This window comes from Chelonia mydas, chromosome 10 (assembly GCF_015237465.2).
Source record: "Chelonia mydas isolate rCheMyd1 chromosome 10, rCheMyd1.pri.v2, whole genome shotgun sequence".
NCBI classification, from domain to species: domain Eukaryota; kingdom Metazoa; phylum Chordata; order Testudines; family Cheloniidae; genus Chelonia; species Chelonia mydas.
The window spans coordinates 18270792-18283428 of NC_051250.2; the positions used below are offsets into that span (position 1 = coordinate 18270792).

General features: G+C 41.4%; 1 long non-coding RNA gene across 2 annotated transcripts in view; it reads left to right on the forward strand.

Annotated features, from left to right (window-relative positions):
• LOC122462062 overlaps nt 1–10795 on the forward strand; it is a 63689-nt gene extending 52894 nt beyond the window's left edge. Inside the window, exons 2-3 of one of the 2 annotated variants that reach the window (XR_006284401.1) lie at nt 7960–8314; nt 10649–10795. This is a non-coding gene — a long non-coding RNA (uncharacterized LOC122462062). Of the gene's footprint in view, nt 1–7959; nt 8315–8922; nt 9172–10648 lie in introns of those variants that run through there. The other variant, XR_006284402.1, reaches the window with a different exon arrangement.
• Nucleotides 10796–12637: the final 1842 nt, after the last annotated feature.

Genomic DNA, 12637 nt, shown 5'->3' on the forward strand with positions numbered 1-12637 from the left:
TGGAATTAATTTAATTTGCAAACTGGACACAATTAACTTAGGCTTGAATAAAGACTGGGCGTGGATGTGTCATTACACAAAGTAAAACTATTTCCCCATGTTTATTCCCCCCCCCTTCTCCCCCACTACTGTTCCTCACACGTTCTTGTCAACTGCTGGAAATGGCCCACCTTGATGATCACTACAAAAGGTTCCTCCCTACCCCCACCGCCCCCATCTCCTGCTGGTAATAGCTCACCTTACCTGATCACTCTCATTACAGTGTGTATGGTAACACCCATTGTTTCATGTTCTCTGTGTATATAAAATCTCCCCACTGTATTTTCCACTGAATACATCCGATGAAGTGAGCTGTAGCTCATGAAAAATTTGCTCAGATAAATTTGTTAGTCTCTAAGGTACCACAAGTACTCCTTTTCTTCAAGTTTTTTCTGTCATTGATTGACACAACCCACATCTACTGGGTCCAGGTGCATGAGCTATGAAATGGTGTGACACAAGCAGTTAAAGGTTGTTTGTAGGTTTTTTTTTTTTTTTTTTTTAAATATACAGAACATAGAACAAAAGTAAAGACATGAAGTGGGTGAAATAGCTGTGGCTTAGCCTAAGACCTGCTTGAATCATCCATAGAATTATATAACAAATCTGAGACTTCACAGGGAAATAGTGCAAAGACTTGAGAACAAGTACAGTACTCAGCCTTTTGTATTTGGAAACTAGTTTCTGTAGAAATTGAGGCTTGCAAACAGCACAGTAGATATTCTTATGGTCTTGAAAGCTAGTATGTATCTACTTATTTAGCTCATCTTGTTATAGAGTGTCTTCCCTCCTGCTCCTCAAAAAACACAATTCCTTTTTGATGTTACCCTGATAAAACAGTATTTGTCAAGGGATTAGCCCCAACCCTATAAACTCTAGTTACCACCCTTCAGTTGGGCATAAAAAAAAGTCAACATCTTAAGTGCTAAGTTTACAAAACATTAGGACACCAGTGATCTGAAAAGCCAATCCCTGAGGTAATTTTTGACTGCATCTCCTTCTGGGGTTTTTAAAGTTATTTTCTCATTGTAAACTTCAGGTTAAATCAGTGTTTATTGTGCAGTACTGGGTCCCAGTGGACAAATGAGTCACAGATGAGTGGTTTCACATGTCTGTGTTTAAAGTATTCTTTTATTTATATCTTTTTATTGAGTCTTCTCCAAGGCAGTAAATAGACAGATTTAGTTTAAGTGATAGTAGTTCTGTCATTAAATATAGTGAATCCGCTGTATGACTCTTAAAAGACACATTTTAGAGCTCTCATTCCTTCAAGTGATGCTGCTTAGTCTCGGTCAGGAACAATGCAGTCTGATTTAAAATAGACATTACAGTTACAAAATAGAGAAAAAAAACCCTCTATTAGAGAGGGTCATATGATGAGCCATGATTCTCGAGACGTAGGCGGTAGGCTAGCAAATTTGAGATGTCTTGAAAACAGAAAAGACCCTAATGACTGAAAACAAACACTAATCAGAACATGACTGAGAACTGGCTTAAGATGCTCAAATACCAGTGAAAAGAGAGGGGGAAAAATTAAGTTGTAATTTGTGAGTCTTTCAAAACCTGCTTATTTCAGGAGAGATTGTATTGTTATGAACATACACAATTCATCAGACCCCAGTGGGTCTTTCCATTGACTTCAGTGGACTATGGAAGAGGCCCATTATGGAAGAAGATGGGCCAAATTCTCTACTGGCCTAACTCTACTATGTACAATAGAGAGAGGCCACCAGTGAATTTGGCCTGATGACTTCAGCTAGCAATGGTCTTCCATTCACAGGTTTTGTGGATTCTTTTGGAAACTGCATTTGGAAACACAAGGCCTAATTCATCACTTACTCATGTGATGCTTTGTTTTATGCTGGTATTTCAGTGGCGTTATAACTGACTTTCCCTGATGTGAGAACAGAGTTTGATCCCAGATCACTATGGAAGATATTACTACTTACACTCATTTAGGCTTTAACACTAGACTTATCATGTCTACTATAACATATAGCATGGTATGCAGTACAGTATTTTGCAAGTTGCTGCTATACCTTATTTTTTTGCATGGAACTGTGTTTGTTTTTCTCAAACACAATAAGGGCTATCTGAAGTCAAAGAAATTTGGACCCCATTTCTTGATGCATTTAGATAAAGAATGCAGAGACAGTCCAATAATTCCAGACTACCATTCAACCTGACCTCTCTGCTTTTCTCTTCCTCTTCCCCTTTTTGCGTTTTTTTTGTTTGTTTTGTTTTTTAGTTACATCCACCCTAATATCTGTGTAATATTGTCTGATTTTTGTTTTGTTTTGTCTGGTCTTGCAGCTTTAAACTTGTGTCATTGCATAATTTTATTTGATGTAGACAAGCTGTAAGTTGTTTATCTTTTAGTATTTTTTATGAAAATTAAATTTAAAAAAATCACAAACACATGAACAAAATAAAATCACAAAAAACACTACACTGACAATTTATAAAATTTCCTCCTCAAATATTAACTGATTTTTTTTAAAAAAGCAAAAATAACAAACAAACCTCCTCTTGCATTCTATTTGCTAGAGGACATCTACTCTGCAAATGGGTGCACTAAATTTCAATCTGATAGGATTTGAAACAAGTGTGTGTGCACACGTGTGTGTGACCATTGTAGTGCAGTCAATTACATTTTGTTTTAAAAATCAAGTTTTCCAGGGTTCAAATTTTTTTCTTTCTTCACTATGGAGGTAATACCGTCAAGTGTTTTGCTGTTTTATTGCTCCAAAATATAAACTGAAAAAGGTTAATGTGTACCTTTTTAAATGAAGTCTTTGGATGACAAACTTGGTTCTGAACTGGCCCAGTGCCCCCTCCATGGCTATATCCTTCCACCATGAAAAAGCTCCCATGCATCGTATGCCTTCACTGAAAGCCAAGTTAATAAAAGATTGGTCAACTAAAACTGACATAATTACAGGAAGAGCTTTTGTTTTCATAGGGCAAATAGAAAAACAAAGCTGGCTCAGGTGCTTGGGGGCAATATTCAAGTGGACAGATCCCTCTGCAGGTCTGCTGACACTAATCTGCTGGCAGACTGGTTTGTTTCACTGCTTGCTGTTTCCATAGTGACAAATCTCAGGTGGGGTGACCATCAGATAAAGGCCTCAGCTGAGTGCAATATGTTTTCTGCTCCTGCTGCATTCAACCTAAAATCTTCCGTCAGAAAAGGATAGCGAGTGCCACCAGCTTCGCTTATCAATTCTTGTGGGCACCTTCACTTACACCATGTTAAAATTAATGGGCCAAATTCTTCACAGGTGCAAATGTTTTAAACTCCATGAAAATAAATAGCGCCGTGCCCATTTATCCCCAACATCGCTAGTGAGCAGCAAGCCCATCATCTGGGTGGCCAAAAGACAAGGGACCTGATTCAGCAATATGGTGATTGCCCCAGATGGGGAGTTCTGATAGCACACAATGGCTCATTATTATGATTTGTTGTTCTCTGACCACACAAGCATGCTAGGCACAAAGCATACAGACAAAAAACTGTCCTGGCCCCAAAGATATGGCAAGTTACTTAGGGAGGAGGTATGAAAGGGCTACAAAAATAAAATAAAGTAAAAAGCCCCATATTTGACTCGTTCCAAATTCCCATTTCTTGTTATTTGACTCCATTGCACTGACTGCAATGTTAATCCTGGCATATTGTTTCTTGGAAGCTGTTTTCTAAATTCATATTCCTGCCTTTCCTATTTTTTTAAGACTTATAATTTAACCTTTGCCTCTTTTCAGTTTTTATTACTATTAATGTTTGCCTTTTCTATAAGATTTTTACTTTTTGAAAACATAGTATTACCCTATTCTCTCTGAATTTCAAAATTTGACCCCCCAATTTTCCATTTTAAAAGTGAGCGAGACAAGGTAGGTGAGGTAATATCTTTTATTGGACCTATTTCTGTCGGCAGAAGAGCTCTGAGTAAACTTGAAAGCTTGTTTTTTTTCACCAACAGAAGCTGGTCCAATAAAAGATATTACCTCCCCTACCCTGTCTCTCTGATATCCTGGGACTAACATGGCTACACCATCACTGCAAGCAACTATTTAAACCCTACTTAGAACAGTCAAGTTACTCATGCATGTAAATATTTGCAGGATGGTGCTCTCAGATTCTGAGTCACTGTTCCAACCCTTGCTCTTCTTTGCACAGAGTCAGATTACCTTCCTTTTGTTTCCCGAGTGGGCTTCTCCCAGCTCATTCACCTGCCTTTCTTGACTAATACTTTGCTCTCATAAAGCCCCTACATTCTTGCTCTCTTGGCCACCTGCCCTCCCATGTTTATCTGCCTTTGTAGGGCAGCTACTTATATCACATTTTTCATAGAGTGAGATCGTGCCCTCCAGATCTGCATACAAAGGGTACCATGGCTATATGGCTCTTCCACCCCACCCATTTGCATAGAAAGAACACCTAGCTGCATCTGCAGCACTGTCTCCTCCTTTCCTTTGGACTTCTGGAGGCTTCTCTGTGCGTCCAACTCTCTGGCCCCGAGGAGCTTAAAAGGAAAAGATCCCCTGTCTGCATTATGAAAAGGAGTACTTGTGGCACCTGTGGATGCACCTACAGCTCACTTCATCGGATGCTTATGTTCAAATAAATTTGTTAGTCTCTAAGGTGCCACAAGTACTCCTTTTCTTTTTGCGAATACAGACTAACACGGCTGCTACTCTGAAACCTGTCTGCATTATGTTACCTTTCCTACAGAACCTCTCCATGGCAAGGATCTGCCTTTACATCTGTATGCAGCTTTGGCAGGGGGAGCCATGCTTTCAGGGGCCAGTGTGGGGTCCAGTCGGTGGGGCTAAAGCTGGCATGAGTCCTCTGCAGGAGTGACTCTAGCCTCTAGTGTGTCCTTGTGATCCAAAGAGTTTTTGGTGGGTCCTATCATCTAGTGTAGATGTGAAAGGGAGACAAACAGTGCTCTCCCAACCCCCCATTTTATGAGGGTATCCTTAACAGTTTTTCCTTCTGCAGAGCTCTCTCCCATGGGTTGTGGGCAGAGAGGGAAATCAGACCCTTTGATAATCAAGATGGACAAGGTGACCTATAGAGGAGGCCAGGGCTCCTGTCACTAGTATATTCTCAAATAGTTTTGTTCTATATTGCGGTAAAAAAGAACAAAAACTGACGTGAAGGTTGGAGGCTGCTAGAAAATATCCTTCTTCCTGGGTTACCCATGTGATACCCTCTTCACTCTCCCTCCCCCCAAGACCTAATGTTAAAATTAGTCTCAAGCTTACTGCCTGAATGCTTTCTCCACCTATGTCTTGCTAGCTGGCAGAACTTGCACTGCCCATTTCTCCTTCCAGAATGACAGCCAGGCAATTATTACAGTGCAATTTAAAGACCATAAAATAGAAGAGGAGCAGATGGCAGGCCATGTATCTTTAACACGAGCAGTGTATGTCACTGTGTTATATATTGTCATCGCGCGCTGTGCTGCTCTCACAAAATCTTGAACAATGGATGTTACCATCGGACTAAGAAGATGTCAACCCAAGCAAGAACTTAGGTGCGCGGGCTTTGTGGCTGTGGCAAGGAATCTGGGCAAGGCACTTCAGTGACAATGAGATTTAAATACTTGCCGTTAAGATAATCGCAATAATCTATCTGCCAGCTTTTTTTTTTTTCTAATTAATTGTGGGAGGCAAAATCCTTTGACCAGCTGAATGAAGAGGTGGCATTGTGACTATTCTTCAAACTGTCATACCACTGGAAGAAGCCATTGTCCAACTCATGAAACCACAACTTCCCCAAGATGGCGGACCCTTCCCACCCCATAAAGACAAACATTTACCTTTGAAAAGGAAGCTGGAAAATGAATATTTTGGCAAAAAGGATGCAGAATTCTGAGAAAAGACTAGAAAAGTGACTGTCACTGTCAGGGCTGGCTGCACCTCTGCTCCCCTCCTGGTGTCTGAGTGCACTCTCTCAGGTGCCAATCTTCGTGCCTTCACCTTTCCTGGGGTGGGATTCTCCCCTGTTAAACCAGGCCCTGCTGGGCCACTGTACCCCGTGAATCACCTGTTCTTACCTAGCAGGTCTGACTGGGTTTGGCATCTGCTGTTCTTCCCTCTGAGTCTGTTACCAAAGCGCTTACTAGTAAGAAGAAAGCATTTAAAGAAAATGGATTTTAAAAGATAAAAAATCTGCATCCACATTTATCCTCCATCCCTCAATGGTGACATGGCCATCCCTAGCTTCTTCAGACACCCCAGTGGGTGTCTGTGTCAGACTGGTTTCCCCCCAACTAGCTAACCCCCTCTTGAGGGAGTCTCTTTAAATGGCTACAGTCCTTCTGATCTGCTGGTTCCCAGGTCTCGGCCCTCCTTGTCAAAATCAGCTCTGTAAGTTGGCTGGAGTCAGGAGATAGATTTGAAGAGTTTTCTAGTGTGGGCGTTGTCTCTTAACAACCCTCAAATGGCTACTGGAGGGGACGTGTGCCTAACCTTGAGCCATTCTTCTTCCCTTCCTGCTGCTTTTTCATTACAAATACCCCTATTGCATTAAACCAACATACTCCTACAGTAAATATCCAATAACCAGGTCAGCATACAGCGTAACAGAGCAGCTGCATTTTCCACAGTGAAATTCATGGCAAAGACCAGTCAATATGGACACAAGCCTATCTTTTGGTTCATATATTTAGGATTGGAGCATTCCATTACTAGTAACAATAGTAAATACTAACAAAAAAGCTTTTAGAAGGGAGATATAATATGCTTACACCAATCTCAAACTATTAAGCGTTACAAGGAGGCTCCTGTGGGAGCCAAACTATCCCCCATTCTTATTTATTTGAATTGCAGCAGCATCTAGGTGTGCCATTTATTGATGAGGATCCTGTTGTGCTAGGTGCTGCACAAATAGACAGGCCTTGCACTGAAGAGCTTACGGTCTTTGACTGTAAACTGTCTGGGGCAGGCCCAACTTCTGTCTACTTTGGGCATGTCCAGCACCAGATACTTCAGAGGAAGAGGGCAGGATACAGCACAAGATGGACTGTGGGTCGATCCAATATGGTAATTCTTTTGTTCCCGGTAGGAAAATCTGGACTAAATTCATCACTGTTCTTACTGTAGGAAAAACTACCTGCAGTAATGTGGTCATCAAGGGATTAACTGGGTTACTCAGAATATTATGGATTGGAGCCATACTCCACCCCTTCCTTACTTCCAGTTTAGTTAGTGTATGGTTTTCTTTCCTTCCAACTTTACGTAGTTCACTAAAGTAGCATGTTCCTAGTCTACAGAACTGTAAGTAGAGTGAGCTGCTTGTGCACGCATTGAGTGGGCCCTTACAGAACTACTGTTGTGAACTATCCAATGAACCTCCAGGCATCAGTAAGGGTGACTTAAGTCCTCCAGCTAATTATAGCATCCGTTACACAAAAGTCCCTCTTCTGATGCAATGCTACATGTGGATGATGTGTTCCCTGCCAGTTAACAAAGATTTCCTGTAGCACAGCGGGATATCTCTGCTACATGGGGGACAGATCCTTAACTGGTATAAATGGGCCCAACTCTTTCGGTGTCAATAAAACTAAGCTGATTTACAAAATGAGGATCTGGAATATGGAGTCCAAAAAATGCCTTGGAAAAATAGGGCTGCTTTTTCGGGGGTGGGGAGGGGGAGGAATGCCAACACATGCTGGATTTTATTGGTGCTAAAGGGCCTACCTCATTGCTTGATAAATGTGTTCATTTTTTTCTGGAGGTCCTGATGAGCAAAAGGAAAGGGATAGTAGGGCTAATGAGACAAGCTTACAAAGTTAGCAGTATTTAACAGAGAAAAGATGACCCTCTCTGTTGTTGTTATGGAGTTCATTTCAGCTGGTAATGATACTGACTAATACCTTGGCTGTAACAATTTGTGTTACAATTTGTGTTTTCAAGGCAAACTTCCTGCCAACAAGCCCCATCCAAATGAACAAGTAAACTACAAGGACAGTTGCCTGGCAGGTAAATAAAAGTGGAGATGTTTGGCTTTCATACTTTTAGTTGTATTTCATTTACTGAAACTGATTTAATTATTTATTTTTAAATATTGAAAACTCTCACCCTGAGGTGAACAAACAGAGGAGAAAAATTCCACCGAGACCGAGAAATGAGAAGCTAATGTGCTGTAACATGGCTATAAATCTGCCACCAAATAACACAGGAATACTGAGGAGCTTGATCCTGTAAAGCTCTGCCCTACAAGAGGAGTCTTGCTCAGGCAAGCAGGCGCAATGCAGTCAAGCCAGAGCAGGTTGGTGCATAAAAGTTGTTTCCATCTGCTTCCTGTGGGTGATCTATGTGAAGTGAGTTTGCTGGTCTCAGTCCAGTTCTAAGTGGACAGATGTCAATCTCGTAAATACTGCAGCCACAACTGGCAGCATTGGTGGTGCTCTCAGTGGAGGGTGTGTCTTCACAGCACAGTTAGCTCAAGTCCTAACTCAAGTGTTATCCCTAACTCGATTCCTGTCCAAACACAAAAATCTGTACCTGGAGTTAGCTCAAGCTTAGGGCACCACTTCTCTGGCCTGTGGGAGGAGAGGGGGTTGGTTCCCAAGCAGTTGATGCTCCACTCTGTGATGTCCTGCCCTTTTAAATGTTCAGGGGGCTCTGTACTCTTCCCACTGCAAAGCCTCATTTTCCTGTTTAATTTCAGTTTAGCAGTCAGAGCAATAAATCTAACCACGCAGGCAGGTTTGTGTCCATTTCCTTCTCCGCTATCACCAGAAATATGACACATGCCAGCTAATAATGCAGAGGGGCTGCAACAGTTACAACAACTCATCTACGTCTAATCTGGTCACTTCGCTGATCCAATGAGTGTAACTCCCATGCTGTTTTGATTGCTCTCATTCAAACTAGGTTAATTCCAGTTTGCTAACTGTGCTGCAGTGAAGACAAGCCCTGAGAGGCCGAAGACTAAAGGGACTTAGAAGTGGGTCAGATTTGCAAGGTAATGCGTGGAGGCTTGTGTTGGGGCTGCTGGTGCTTTATATATTCTTGGGATAAATGAGTATTTTGGTGTCTGCAGCTGCTTTGGGCAACTTTCACCAGTGCTGAAATTACTACTGTTCTCTTTGAATTTCTTCTTTCCTAAGGAAAATGCCTAAGCAAGGTTTCATGTCTTTCACTCCAGCTAGCTGACCCTAGTGCCATTTCGTACCCAGCTGGGACCCTTGTAGTTTGCACTCCGCATCTTTAAGAAGCGAGTTAGCTAAACTTCCCAACAACCAAGTAGGAGTTGTGCTGAGTCGTCTTCCCCCCTCACCCCCCCGCCCCTTGAGCTGGAAGTCATTTATCATAGAGAGTTTTCAGTTCTGTTGAATCTGGCTTAGTGTTTCTCAAGGGATGGAGGAAGGATTGCTAATAGTTTTATGAATCCATGTTAGTTTCTCTCTTTAGAACATGAACTTTCTGCAGAACAGACTGAAGCAAAGTCCTGTGTCCAGGGTGACTTTTTGCTAAACAGGTTGGCAACGCTCTATTTAGCAAAATCTTTTATTCACCTCGGATTGTACTGAGGCTCCCTGGTGTTCCCCTGCACAGAAGAGCCGTGGCACAGGCAGTGTGAGAGATGCTATGAAAGGAGACGTAAATACACATTGTCATTTCCCAGCACCATGGTCACTAGAATGAGTACAGTTATAAAGCAGTGATAAGACAATATTCTGACCCGAATCAGATCAGTCTCCCACATATGCCCTATTCCCCATTCTTCCCCCCCCGCCCCAACCACACACATAATTGTCCCTTCACTTATGTAAAATACCTTCATCTCCAGGGGAGAATATTTGTGTCTTCCACACTATGAAGATAGTGATAGGATTGTGTTTTGGCACAATAACCTTAGTTATGTAAAATTTACTCAGGATATTTAAAAAAATGCTAAATGGAACTTGCCCATCTTTTGAAGTCAATGTTAGGAGCACCCAGAATGACTGCCCTTGATAATGCCAATTCTAACCTAATTTGTAATAACTGGTCACAGATTCTTTCAAAGCAGGCTTTTCCCCCCTCCCTCAATGCCCAGTGAAATGAATCTGTAGATGGCAGGTACTGGACCCTGACACACATAATGTCATGTACTGATTCCAGTGACAGACTGTAATAAATTGCTTGTCTGAGTCAACAACCAGCTTCTCCAGTTCTGTTTGTCTTCTTGCTAATTTTGTTTCTCTGTTCAGTTTTCCTGGAATCTGTGCACACCTATTGACCTGATAAATAACTGGAGCAAGCAGCAGAGATAAGGGGAAGCTTTACACTCCAGAGGTCAAGTTAGCCTCCAAATGGTATTTGTCTTAACAGAGAGCAAATTCAACACTAACCCAAATAGGTGTCAAATGATTGTTTAGTCACCTGAGAAAATACTGTGATCAGATTAAATGAACTCTCATTATTTTTCCATTGTATTTCTTTTTTCTTTAATTTCTCTTTGGCTTCTGCTACAAACCTAGAAATAGAGGCCTTAGAGTCACATGGTACTTCAGAGCCACCCCAAGACAGATGTGAAGTCCAAGATAGGTTAGGGTTGGTATTTCTTTAAAGGGAGTGGAAATAAATCACTAATCTTCCAAGGTGTCTATTTCAGGTATTTCTATTGTTTATCTCTGAATAATATTAAGCAGTGGAGATATTATGGAGCCATGCAGATGGGGGGGATTCCGTAGCCAGCTGCTGCCCTTCAGAAGCCCTTTCAAAGGTATTCTCTCTTGGAGGAAGTGGTGATGGGACACCAGAAAGGTAAGTTTGGGTTATTTCTGGTTTATGACTTTTTAAAAAGTCATTATTCGAGGAATCTCCTAGTCTAAAGGTGTTCAGTTTCACTTGCCATAAGAATGAGCCACTCTCAATTTAGTTTGATTATCATTCCAAAGAAAGTTCAAGAAAATATGTTACCCATTTTTGGATGCTTCTCCAGTTTGCCCTATAAAACTGTAGGACTGGGGATCAAATGTAGGCCTGGTTTTGGGGTGGTCCCATAGCTGCATTGTCCCATGGGAGGCTCAGATGCCTCACATTGGCACAAATCCTCCCTGAGCAGGCCAGTGAAGAGGGGGACTGCATGGACAGTATCATCCTCTAACATTGTGCAGTTTGCTCCTCCTGGTGAAAATGGTCTGCTTTGTGGGCTGGTACTGAAGCCAGGTGAGTGCATGGTCCTGCCTTCTCCTTGCACCTTTCTGCCCTCTTTGGAGAGCATCTTGCGCTAAAGGAAAGATTCCTATTAACATCATGGATCAGCCCCTATGGAATAGCCTTTGCATGCTCAGGGACTGTGACTGAGAGAGACTCTCACCCCAAGTTATGGAAGGTTGGCACGGCAATTTGGATGCTCTCCCCACCCGTGCTTGTAACAATCTACCACAATCTGTTTCTGAGTTAGGTATATGAGCAAGCTGGTGTCAATTGGTTATGGTGCCATTTCTACTCACTCTAAGGGCAACCATTACATTGTTTAAGAAAAGTGTCAGAGGAGCCAGACCTTGTACCCATTAACATAACTCTATATTCAGTACATCGGATATCTCCTCTTTTGTGTGTACTTGAATTAATTATTTCTCATACAAATAACTTATAACAACAGTATTTCATCACATTACTAAGCATGGAGGTAAATGTGGATCTCAAATGAGTGACTTATTTGTTAACGATGTACAGTTGGAAAGGGTGGACAGCTCCCTAATGCATTTGAGTTTAGTATATACCATAGAAATGTAACTTATAATTCTTCTGTAATTAGATTAGTTGCAACAGAGCTGACTTACCATATGTCTTGCAGTCCTTTCATCTAGTATACCAGGGAACCATCTTAACTCTCTTTCTGCTACATTTCATTGTACCAAGTTACTGAAAGATGTCTGATCATTTTATCCTTAATTGTGGTTTTTCCTTGGATAGGCCAGTTTGTGTGATACACTTAATGCAATTTAGACGTAGTGTTTAGTTGTGACTATTTCTTATAAATATCAAATAGTTCAGCTGGGGAGCCTGCCCCAGAGAGGAGAAGGAAAGTAAGAGGCATCAAAACTACAGTTCTCAGGAGGTATCTTGGCAACTCAGGCAAATACAGTTTAAAGCTGAACCAAGCTAAAACAAAACATTTAGACATTTCTGAATTGAAATCTTTCTGCTTTCCGTGCTACGAAACCATCTGGCATTTCATTCTGATCTGGAATGAAAACAAATGTCAGAATATCCCAATTTCCCACAGGATGGAAATTCCAACTTTTTGACCAGCTCTATATTGAAGTCTGTAGAAGTTTTTCTATTAACATTAACAGGCGCTGAATCAGGCCCTATAATGCCAAAATGTCTGTTTATATTTTATAAAGAATCTCCAGGCTGAAGAACTAAGGGCCAAGTTCTCCTCTGGAGTAAGGAGGTGTGACGATTCTGTATTTTAATTCTCATTATTACTCCAGGGCTGAATTTGACTATTTAAAACAAAAGCACTAGCATAAAAAAACAGTGAATGACTCTAAGAACTAACACGATATCCTAGGCGGCTCTCCATAAATCAATAGAAGGAATAGTACTAAAAAGGCGGCTTCTCAGACTTTAATAAGATGATGTCTGT